Source organism: Eucalyptus grandis, chromosome 10, assembly GCF_016545825.1.
Source record: "Eucalyptus grandis isolate ANBG69807.140 chromosome 10, ASM1654582v1, whole genome shotgun sequence".
NCBI classification, from domain to species: Eukaryota; Viridiplantae; Streptophyta; class Magnoliopsida; order Myrtales; family Myrtaceae; genus Eucalyptus; species Eucalyptus grandis.
The window spans coordinates 29,821,884-29,834,116 of record NC_052621.1 but is presented as its reverse complement, the minus strand read 5'-3'; the positions used below and the strand labels follow the sequence as shown (position 1 = coordinate 29,834,116).

Sequence of the window (12,233 nt, the reverse complement as noted above, 5' to 3'; positions counted from 1 at the left end):
GCACCTTCTCAAAGTCCGGCATAAGATAACCATTCCGAGATGATTTCTGTATCATCCGATTGACCTTGACCATGTGTGATACTAAATCACCATCAAGCCACCGATAATCAGCTAACTCTTTCATCAGCCTTTTCGGTCTAGCTCTTCCTTCGTCCGTTCTTGGGATTGCGGTATCCGTGCATAACGCATCATAGTTCGCAACAAATGCGGAACTAAAATGGATCACTTATAATCCATAATAAACAAAATGGAAAATACATAAATTTCCATGATTCATGCAACAAATGCATAATAAAAATGAATTACCTACAACCCACACAGACATAATTGAAAAAAGAAACAAATTCTTTTTTCTTTTTTTTTTCGGGTCAACGGTCAAAGTCAACGGTCAACGGGTCGGGTCAACGGGCGCGCGGGTCGGAGGACCGGTGGAACCGGTCGGGCCAGTTGAACCGGCCGTGCCGGTCTGACTAACCGACCGCACGTGCCGCACGCGTGCACTAGCTGACGTCACGCAAACGTCAGCCGCATGTGCGCGGCATGCGCCAGGCTGATCGGGTCAGGTCGGTCGCCGTCGGGTCGGGTCACCGGCCGGCCAACCGTCGTCGGCGCTGACGTCATCAATGACGTCATCCTGACGGTTATCGACCGTTGGGTGACGTCAGCGGTTGATGTCAGCACGCGTCGGTTTGCCGACCGGTGCGTGCCGTTTCGCCGGTCGCCGGCGCGCACGTGCCGGTTCGTCACCGGCGCGTGTGGCGAATGCCCTGGCCATAGCCAGTGCTTTGGGCTCGTGGCTCCCACGCGCAGCGGCTTGTGGCCGCGTGTGTGGGCGCGTGCGGCGTCGTCCGGCGACGCACGACATGTCGCCGGACTCGTCTCGACGTCGCCTTTCACCCAGTTCCTTCAGAATTTGATTCCGACTTACGGAAACTCAGAAAAAAAAAAAAAAAAAGGGACGTACAGTGCTCGGGTGTCGGGATTTCACGCCCGATCCGTACGGCCGAGAAATTTTACGAAAAATCAATGAAAAAACGTCAAACAGGTCGGGAAACGTGAACTAGGGCTCGATACCAATGTTGGGAATGACTGATCCCCGAAAACCGGATTTGACACTCAATCGAACCCTAAATCAATGCGGAAGACGAAGCCGGGAAACACGTATCACCGATCGTAAAGCACACCACGGATTCGAGCGTACCTTGTTAGCCACAGATTAGACACCAATGCTGAAGATCGAGAATAAATTATGGTCTTGTTCGATCCGATGGCGCCTTGAAGGGAAGAAGAACGTGCCGTTTGCCTTCTTGTTCTTTTGTCTTTTTGGAGAGAGAGCGAGGGAGAGAACGTACGTACGTTCAGCCAAGCGTTGTCTTCTCTCTCTCTCTCCTCCCTTTTATACCTTCCCCTTCCACATGCCCTATTCCCGTGGGGCGGGCCTTTTGGGCCCAGCATGGGTGAACGGGCCTTGAGCCCAATACATATAAAACCATCAAAAATTAATGCTCAGATGCCTCCACAGACAGTTGCCATTGACGTCAAACCAGCAACTACACCACCATCATGGAGGCTACGGCCGACAGCACTGCCTTGGCCGCCACGCGGGGTTCTTGGAGTTGTTTGTGTTGGAAGTTTGTTCGTAAAACAAACTAAGTGCATTTTCCTTTGTCTCACATAGGAAAAGTAAGAGGAAGTGAGCCAATTAATAAGTGTAGGGTTTCTTTAGTGTACCTAAAGAGATGATTGGTTGTGGACTAAACTTCATCATACCCGCATGCGTGCCCACGGTTTAATTAGCACTAACTCCTTTGTTAACCTCTTCAACTTCATACATTTCGAGTCAGGGTCACCATTCTTTTCAGTTTAATTTGTTTGGTATAGGTCACCATTCTTTTCAGTTTACTTTGTTTGGTATAGATGGTATTTGATCGGAAGGGATCGTGAGTTGCAAGTGGCCATATATAAGAGAATTAGAGAATTGTAGATGCATATGTTATTGTCAATGAGTCGGTCTTGCATTTAAAGGGGTGAGCTAGTGACATTCTCCACGGAAGTCTGACTGTAAAGCACAAAAGGACAAACGCATGGAGGAAGTCTGGCTGTAAAGCACAAAGGGACAAACGCCGCATGGTACGCCTTTGTGTTACCTTCTGGACGAAGTTAATTCATACACTGTTCTTAGTCCAAGTCTTCGTAAAGTTTGATCTTGATGTTAAAATCCTATCGACCAATCTCCCACGCAACATCTAATTCAATGATTTGCATCTCGATGTAAGGCAAAACCACGGCACATTCCACTTCAATTTAGTTTAATTAGATAACATAGGCTTGTTTATTGATTGGCGGGACAAGTTAAAGATCAAAATTTGAATAGATCAGTTACATTTAGAATGATTTATTTATCAATCTCCCCTTAACTCTCGCTGCACGATACGAACAAGAAAAACCAGAGATAGTTGGAACCTTTTGCCGTCTTTCCGCTTTTGCCAAGCTTGTGGTGTTCTGGGAAAAATGGTAACCCCTAAATGATTACGCAAGTGAGAACCTCATGGGATTGTGCAAACGACGACCTCATTTGTCTTTTATCGCTGATCGATTGAATTCAAACCACTCTACTTCCTCATTTTCTTGAGGACATACTCAAAACACGGACCTATGTGAATTTAGTAATTAATTGATGTGTGTGCAACGGAAGACTATCAAGAATTAGCAGGGTGCTCAGATCATTATACACCTTGAACCAAATGGTTGGACTAAACCAGATGGATAACGTTTTCGGCAAACCCAAGCAAATACTAAAAAAAAATCATGGGAGGCCCTAAACATGAGAAATCATTACTGTCTGATTATGTGTCGTTGACGTGATATAACTATATAAAGCAAAATATAATGCCGGCATGATATGAATATCAATTACCAAAAAAATATCACACGGTTCATCTAAACTCTTGATTAAATTCACTTAGATTACATGCCATGTTACCATCCGACCCACTTAATTAATGATTTCGATGATCGGGCAATAACTTTCCATCAATTGCTTCTGTGACCTCAATAATCACCATCTTTATAATACTCCAAATTAAATTCGATGGAAACATACCAACACAGTCGATATTTATTATTTATTCTTCAATTAGTTCGCACTTTCCGCTTTTCTCTTCACTCGCTCCATTTTCTTCGACCAATTGGCACCGACAAACTTTCTTCTTGATGACTTCATCATTTTCTTTCCTCTTGTGATCAACGAGGAAGGTAACCATATCCCTAAGAGCCACCTCTGGTTCGTCACTCTTCAGCAATTGGTCGGCTACTTCGGCTGGAGTGACTCTGGCTGTCTTGAGCAAACTCTCAATATGGTTGAAGAGCTCGTGGTGATTGATCCTAAGATAATTAGCAGCGAGAGGCCTGAAACCGCACGGAGTGCAGTAGAGCATGGGAACTTCTACATCCATGAGCCCTGGACGCAATAGAGCCGGGTCTAGTCTCTCCCTATGATTCGTCATGAAGACTATGATCCGTTCATCGCCACAGCTAGACCAAAGCCTGTCAATGAAGTTAAGAAATCTAGACAACGTCAGCTGTTCCATGAGAAAGAAATCAATATCATAGTGACAAATATAAGTTAAATGTCAAGGATGGATCATATGCATAGGAGGCAACACTAGAAGTAAACCTAATACTGAAAAACAATGCCAAAAGAAAAAAAAAATTGTACCGCATCTTGTTGCCGATATGGGGACGACATTGTATTCATGCTTGTGGCTTGGGCTTCCGACCTCCTATCTTGCAACGTGATGGTGCAATCGACGTCCTCCACCACCAATATGGCCCGATTCGCAGTGGTGACAAGCAGCCTCCTGAGTTCCGCGTTGCTCCAGAGCCCGCTTAGCTCTAGGTCATATATGTCAAATTTCAAGTAATTGGCCATTGCCGCGACTAGGCTCGATTTCCTTGTGCTGGGAGGTCCATACAATAAGTACCCTCTTTTTCACGCCTTGCCGACTCTCTATAGTAAGGATAAGTACACTAATGGTGCCATAAGTTGTGTACGGCGCTCACTTTGGTGCCAAAAGTTACCGTCGAATCACTTAAGTTACCGTCCTATGTGGATGGCTTCGGAAAAATTACGCCATATAGCTCATTTGTGATTGAAATTAGGGGTTTTTTTTTGTGTTCATCATCGCCGACCTAGCTTGCTCGGCCATCATCGCTTGGCCACCGTGGGGAGGAAGGAGTACTATAGGGGGATAAGTACACTAATGATGCCATAAGTTGTGTACGATGCTCACTTTGGTGCCAAAAGTTTCTGCTGGATCACCTATAGTACTCCTTCCTCCTACAAATCTGTCGAGATCGTCGATGAGCATCTTCTTGAGCTTTGGGTCCATGGCTAGCGTCTCAAATGTCGCCGGGTGGTTGAGATTCACCAGAGACCACTTACCCGAGAGAGAACCTGTAGAGGAAAGAAATTGTGATGGAGATACAAAATTCAATCTTCTGTAGAAGAAATAGAGAGCAGAATCAGAGTAGATAGTATACAAGAGGTGCAAGACTGTTCCAGTGAGTTTTGACCCTAATGTTCTTTAAAATTTGGGATAAGTGTTCCAGAAGTCCTATAACTTGTCACGAAAATGCATTTCAGTCCTAAAACTTGCAAAAAGTGCATTTAAATCCTAAAAACTTGTCAAATTGTTTCAAACGAGTCCTAAGATCAACGCCGTCAGCCTTTTAGTTAAAAATGCTGCGTGGCATTTAAATAATTTTTTTATTTTCCATGTGAATTTTTTAATTATTTTTTAATTATTTTTAAAAATTAGATTTAAAAACTAAAAAAATCAAATTTATTCATTTTATCTTATTTTCACCAAAAAATTTAAAAAAAGTTAAAATATTTATTAAAAAACGTTTTAATTAAAAATAATTTTTTTAGTTAAAATATTTATAAAAAACATATTTAAAAAGTTATATTATTTTTTTAATTTGTTTTAAAAATTTAAAAATAAAATATTAAATTTTCTTTTTAGTTTTTGTTGAAAATAAGATAAGAATAAATTTAATTATTTAGTTTTAAATCTAATTTAAAAAAAAATGGATAAAAATTAATTAAAAAATAAACCTGGAAAATAAAAATTATTTAAAATGCCACGTCAGCATTTTTAACGGAAAAGACTAACGGCGTCAATCTTAGGACTCATTTGAAACAATTTGACAAGTTTTAGGACTTAAATGCACATTTTGCAAGTTTTAAGACTGAAATGCATTTTCGTGACAAACAGAGGACTTCTGGAACACTTATCCCTTAAAATTTTACACGTGAACTTTTCTGTAGCCAATACTTATATTTGGACTTGACCATTTGATTGCAACTGTCTACGATACTTCCGACGAGTCCCATTGAACTAAGATGATTCTGTGAAATTAAACATATTTAGAGATAACCTCGTTGATTCCAACTTAATTGTGGACGAAAATTACCGCCTTTGGAGTTCGAAGAGTATAACTTCAACGTCTTCTTCTTCTGCTTGATGGAGTTGGCCTCCTCGATGATGAAAGGCAAATAGGAATCGACCACGATCTCCCTGTGTCTCTTGTGAAAAGTGAGCTCGAAATACTGAACTTCGTGCTCAGCCATCGGGTTCCGGCCCTCAGGAACTTGGTAGCCTGAGTTGACTTGTCTCGACATGAGAACCCACTTGAGTTTGATCCCGCAAAACGTATCTAATGAAGAAGTTTATGTGCACAGAAGAAATAGGAAATCTTAGGATGAAGGAACAGTAGAGAGATATTGAGATGGAAAACTTCTTTCTATTATTTTCTTGTATCTCTTTCAATCACGAGAGTTAGCCTTTTATATACAATGGCTATCTCACGGAAACGATTTACAGGTATTGAACAGTTGAAGAAAAGATAACTAACTAACAGAAGCAAAAAACTAACTAACTTCCAAAACTGAAGTACACCAAACTAACTGCCGAGACTTGCCAAGACTTGCAGCATTATACAGAGTGTTCGAAACAGGTTTTCTTCTCATTCTTCTCAGCAGCATTTATATTCTCTACTTCCTCTTCTTCATATGTTTTCTCTTCGTTGCTCTTGTATATATTACTTCCCTGTTCTTGCCTTTTGTTCTTCTTGATATCGTAATAGCATCGATGCAGGGCTTCGTTCTTCTTTGTTCTTAACATTCCCCCTCAAATTAGGAATGGGTGAGAAACCAATTCCTAATTTGATTTGTAGCTGATAGTGTGTAATACGAGGAAGAGATTTTGTGAATATATCGGCAAGTTGATAGTTACTTGGAACATAATTCACTTGTAGTGACCTTGAGGAGACTTTTTCCCTAACAAAATGAAAGTCTATCTCAATGTGTTTGGTGCGAGCATGTAAGACAGGATTGATAGTAAGAGAAATGGCTGATTTATTGTCACAAAAGAGCTATGTTGGACGAGTCAATGAGCATCCTATGTCACGAAGGACAAAGCTGATCCAGGTAAGTTCAGCAGATGTAGAAGCAAGAGCACGATACTCAGCTTCTGTAGAGGATCAACTGACTGTGGATTGATTCTTTGCTGCCCAAGATATGAGATTGGAGCCAAGGTATGTACAAAAACCTGTTGTTGATCTTCTTGTTTCAACACATCCTGCCCAGTCTGCATCTGAGAACCCATACAAGTGGAGAGAGCTTCGAGAGTGAATGAAGACTCCAAGACTTATAGTGCCTTTGACATATCTCAAAACTCTCTTGAGTTTATGTAAGTCTGCAATAGTGAGTTTCTGTAATTTCTGACACAGCTGATTTGTAGCATATGCAATGTCAGGTCTTGTTAAAGTCAAATACTGAAGGCCACCTACTAAGCTTCGATACTCGATAGGATTGGAGAGGGGAGTAGAATCATTTATTAGAATAGTTGGTTTTTGTGATATAGGGGTGGTAATTGGTTTGCACTCAAGCATATGAGCTCGAGTAAGAAGATCACTGGCATATTTAGTCTGGCAAAGAAACAGGTGATCAAAAGTAGTTTTTTAACTTCAATGCCAAGAAAGTAATGTAGTGGGCCAAGGTCTTTCATATAGAACTGAAGACTTAGAGAATGGATAAGGTTGGAAAGTAACTGAGAGGAGCTTCCAGTCAGGATAATGTCATCGACATATAGTAGTAGAAGAATGGTGTCTGTATCAGTATGATAGATGAATAAGGATGGGTCAGTTGAGCTGCAAAAGAACCCATATTCAAGCAGAAAGTTGCTGAACTTGTCAAACCAGGCTCGAGGAGCTGGTCGAAGTCCATAGAGAGACTTCCTGAGGAGACATACATGATGAGGTTTCTTGGGATCTTCAAAACCATGAGGCTGCTCCATGTAAACTATCTCATTCAATGTACCATGTAAGAATGCATTTTTGACATCTAGTTGATGGATTGGCTAGTGTTTCATCATGGCTACAAATAGAACTATACGAATTGTAGCATGTTTGATGACTGGACTAAAAGTTTATGTAAAGTCAATGCCTTCTTCCTGATGAAATCCTTTAGCAACCAGTCGAGCCTTAAGTCTATCAAGGCTACCATCTGCTGCAAGCTTTGTTTTAAATACCCACTTACAGCCAATGACATTTATTTGACCAATTCGAGGGATTAATTCCCAAGTTTTATTCTGATAAAGTGCATCCATCTCTTCTGTCATTGCTTTATACCAGCCTTTATGTGCTAAGGCTGATTTGATTGTTTTTGGTTCAGTAGGTACTTCATATATAGCAAGACATGTATATCGAGGATTGGTCTTGATAATGCCAGACTTAGACCTAGTCTCGCATAGGGTGTGTAGGTAATGTACCTTGTGAATTGTCCCGATTATTTGAAGTGTGTTGTTCCATATCTGGTCCATTTGTTGTCTCAGTTATGGGAACGGGTATTTCAACTCGTTGTGGACTATTCTGAGTAGTGGTGGACACTTGATCCATAGGAAATTCAGCTGGAGAAATAGAAATTGCTTGTTCTGTGCATTCAGGTAAGACCATTCCATTTGTTTGCTTAGCTGTGGATTCTTGTTCCTAACCTGTGTACTGAGAAGTTGAATGTTTTATGTGATCTGTAGTGGAGGAAGCTAGGAACTGCTCTTCTTCTGTCCACAACTTATACAAATGTGTGTAGGAAGGATAAACGATTGCTAATTTCTGAGAGAAATGGAAGAAATTCTCATCAAATACTACATGCCGACTAATGTAGACATGACTAGTAGTAGGGACAAGACATCGATATCCCTTATAGTGATCACTGTATCCTAGAAAGACACAGGTTAGTGACTGTGGATCAAGCTTGTGCTGTGCATATGGTCGAAGACAGGGATAGCAAGCACAGCCAAAGGTTCTGAGATGGTCATATCTTGGCTTATGCTGATATAATTTGCTGAAGGGAGATTGCATCTGTAATTTTTGAGTAGGAAGAATGTTAACAATGTAGTTGGCTGTTACAAATGCATCTACCCAAAACTTTAATGGAATTTTTGCATGGTATAGCATAGCCAAACCAAGTTCGACTATATGTCGATGTTTCCTTTCAGGTATTCCATTCTGCTCAGGTGTATATGGACAGGAGATATGCTGTTGAATGCCACAGTTCTGTAAGTGAGTTCTGAATTTTTGACTAATAAACACTCCTCCACCATCACACTGGAAAGTCTTGATTTTACAGCTATGCTGATTTTCTACTAATTTTTGAAACATGAGAAAAATACTATAGAAATCTGACTTCAGCTTTAATGGATATATCCAACTGAACCGAGAGAAATTGTCAACAAAAATGACTACTTGAAACTCTGAAAAGATTTAACTGGAGAAGGTCCCCAAATATCACAGTGAATTTGTTCTAGAGGTTTTGTAGCTGTAGAATTTGATAATGGAAAAGGTAGAGCAGTACTCTTAGCTATTTGGCAGCTTCTACATACAGACTGTGGTTCTTTGTTGTACTGAATCAGATTTTAATTCCTCAAATGCTTCAAGATATTTTTGTATGAGCCAATCGTTGATGCCAGATACTTTCTGCAACAATTCTTTGTCTTTGAGTGAAGTAGACTTCTGTAGCATGAGAGTCTACTCTGTACAGCCCTCTAACCTTCCTTCCTAGCCTCATGGTTGTGTTGGTGGTGCTGTCCTTGATATACACACCAATTTTGTTAAAGATAAAGGAACATGGGTAGTCATCAATTAACTTTGACAACGATAGAAGATTTTCTTAATCTCGGGGACAATCAGCACATCATTTAGAGGCAAGGCATCAATTGTAGTATTAAGTATTGCATTACCAATGTATTTGATAGGTAAACACATACCATTGCCTATCATGATCAGTATCAGCATTGTTATTTTAGAAAGACTATGAAGTATACCAGCATTAGAGGTAATATGGGCTGTTGCTCCAATGTCTGGAAACCATTCTTGATCATTTGCCTCCTCAATATGTAGTGTTGCTAGTGTTGTTGGTATCTCCTCAGCTTGATAGGAGTTATCAAACCGATACCAACAATGTAAGGCATCATGACCCGGCCTCTTACAGATTTGACACTCAAGTCGAGTGTGTTATGCTGCTTTCTCCATCTGCACCTTTTTGTGAAGAGTTGAATTTGATGCAGGATATGACCTGGTATCAGAATACCTTTGTGCTAATACATTGTATGGTCTAAATCCTTGAACAGGACCCAAGCCAGAGGAGGTATTGAGTTGTTTGAACTGCTGATTTTCTTGTTCATAGTTTGAGTTATTATTTCTATAACTCATGTTTCTTCCAGGATAACCAAAGTTCCTGTATCTGGCATTATATGTTCTTCCTCTTCCATAATCTCTTCCTCCACGATTATTTGTTCTTGATCCTCTAAGAATAGTATTATGTTGTATATATTCTCTGTCAGCCTCTTCTTTATGTATAGCTTCAGTTTTCCTTTGGCCATAGTAAGCTAGGTTAGGACTAAACTGATTTAAAGAATAATTCTGTAACCTGGCTTTGAATCTTTCTAAGTGTGAGATTACTTCATTATATTCTGGTTGGGGCTTTAAGCAATAGATTGTAGTTTTAAAACTTTCATACTCAAATCCCAGGCCTTCCGGAATTCCAAATAGTTTTGTGATTTCATCAACTGGTTTCCTATGGCATTCAATCGATCACATATTGACTTGTACTCCTTGAGGTATGCTGATAATGTTCGTTCACGTTTCTGGCAAACCTGCAGTTTTCCTCTTAACTCGAACTCCTTAGCTATTGACTTTTGTGTGAACCGATTTTGAGTTTGCCAAACTTCGTAAGCAGTATTTAAGCCAATTATCAAGCTGAGTATATTTTCTGATACAGCACCACTAATCCAAGAAGATACAAGTTGATCTGTTTTTATCCAAATCATTATAATCGGGATTAGGAACCTCGGAAGTTTGACCTCATTCTTCAACCTGCAATGTCTTTGCGGGTGGTGAAATTTCCCCATTCACAAAACCAAACAAATCTTGGCTCCTTAAGAATTTATAGAATTGAGCTTGCCACGAAGGAAATTATCCTCGGCTAATTTGATGGTAACAAAATTCGAGATATTAACATGAATAGGAAATGGATATCTCAAACTTCTTGCTGCCATTCTATTCTTCCCGATCTTTGATCAAGTCTAGTTGCAACACAAATTCTCTTGGTTTGCAATACGCTGCAACAAGTATATTGCTGATGAAGATTTAGATGTGGATGAAAAGTACCAACTCACGAGATCTTGTTGGAAGATACGAGATATCTTGAGAGATCAATGAAGCTTCAAATCTAACTTCGATCTAATGTAGATTTAACTATTTTGTGCAGCATCAAGATGATTTCTTTAGGATGTAGCAGCTCTGATACCATGAAGAAGTTTATGCGCACAGAAGAAATAGGAAATCTTGGGATGAAGGAACAGTAGAGAGATATTAAGATGGAAAACTTCTTTCTATTATTTTCTTGTATCTCTTTCAATCACGAGAGTTAGCCTTTTATATACAATGGCTATCTCTGGAAACGATTTCAGGTATTGAACAGTTGAAGAAAGGATAAATAACTAACAAAAGCAAAAACTAACTAACTTCCAAAACTAAAGTACACCAAACTAGCGACGAGACTTGCCAAGACTTGCAAATTATACGAGTGTTCGAAACAAGTTTTCTTCTCATTCTTCTCAGCGGCATTTATATTCTCTATTTCCTCTTCTTCATATGTTTTCTCTCCGTTGCTCTTGTATATATTACTCCCCCTGTTCTTACTGCCCCTGTTCTTACTGATATCAGTAATAGCATCAGTAGAGCTTCTGTTCTTGCTGTTCTTAACATCTACCAGCACTTGATTCCAGTCCATAGCAAGGGTGAGTTGGTTCTCCTTCATGGGCTTGGTCACTCTGACTCGCCGCACCAACAAGGATTGTTTGCTAGCCAAGAAGACTCGAGCCGCCTGAAAGAGCTAATTTTGGGCGTAACCGTCGTAGTCTTCGACGACCATGGTCATTTTGTTGGAGAAGTGAGACAGAAGCTGCGGATCTCGGAGAAGAGAAAATCTTGGAATTCGTAGGCACAAGCGATCGAACCACCGGCGCACCGCCATCACGGTGGCCGTCATGGAGGCGTGGTAGCAGCAGCCGGCCTTCACCACCGCTGACGGTGTTCTTGAAGTCGATTACGAGTTGGGGTCTCCATTCTCTTCAGGTCAATCTATGGGGGACGGAGTGGTATTTGAGCTGGTTCTGGACATTCCTAGTCCAAGTCTTTGTAGACTTTTGCTTCTTGCCCGACGACCCCGTCCTTTCCCCTTTTCTTTTGAGGGCAGTGGCAAATATTAAAAATCAGTTTGACCAACCCCCGCAATCGTTTTACTCGACGATCGCATCTCGGTGTAAATTAGTCCCATTTCAGAATGCGTACACTCTCTCCTTGATTCCCGCCGCACGATGCAGATGCGACCGTCTGCTACTGGGAACCTTTTCTAAGCTTGTTTTGCTTTTGCAGAGCTTGCCGAGCTCCTAGGAAAACGAACATCAACCTCATTTCTCCTTTTCCGTTGATCAATATGATTCGAATCGCCGTAAGTGCGCATTTTCTTTTGGCCATCCTAGGAGCACGAACCCATGCGACTATAGTGATTAATCGGTTTGCGTGGGTGCAATGGAGGAGGACTTTAAGAATCCAAGCCGGACAAATATTGTTTTCAGCCAACCCAAGCAAACACGAGACTGTGGAAG

The 12,233-nt window shown here is 40.7% G+C and overlaps 1 pseudogene; it reads right to left on the bottom strand.

Annotated features, from left to right (window-relative positions):
* Nucleotides 1-3,125: 3,125 nt before the first annotated feature.
* LOC104423951 lies at nucleotides 3,126-11,383 on the bottom strand (annotated as a pseudogene).
* Nucleotides 11,384-12,233: the final 850 nt, after the last annotated feature.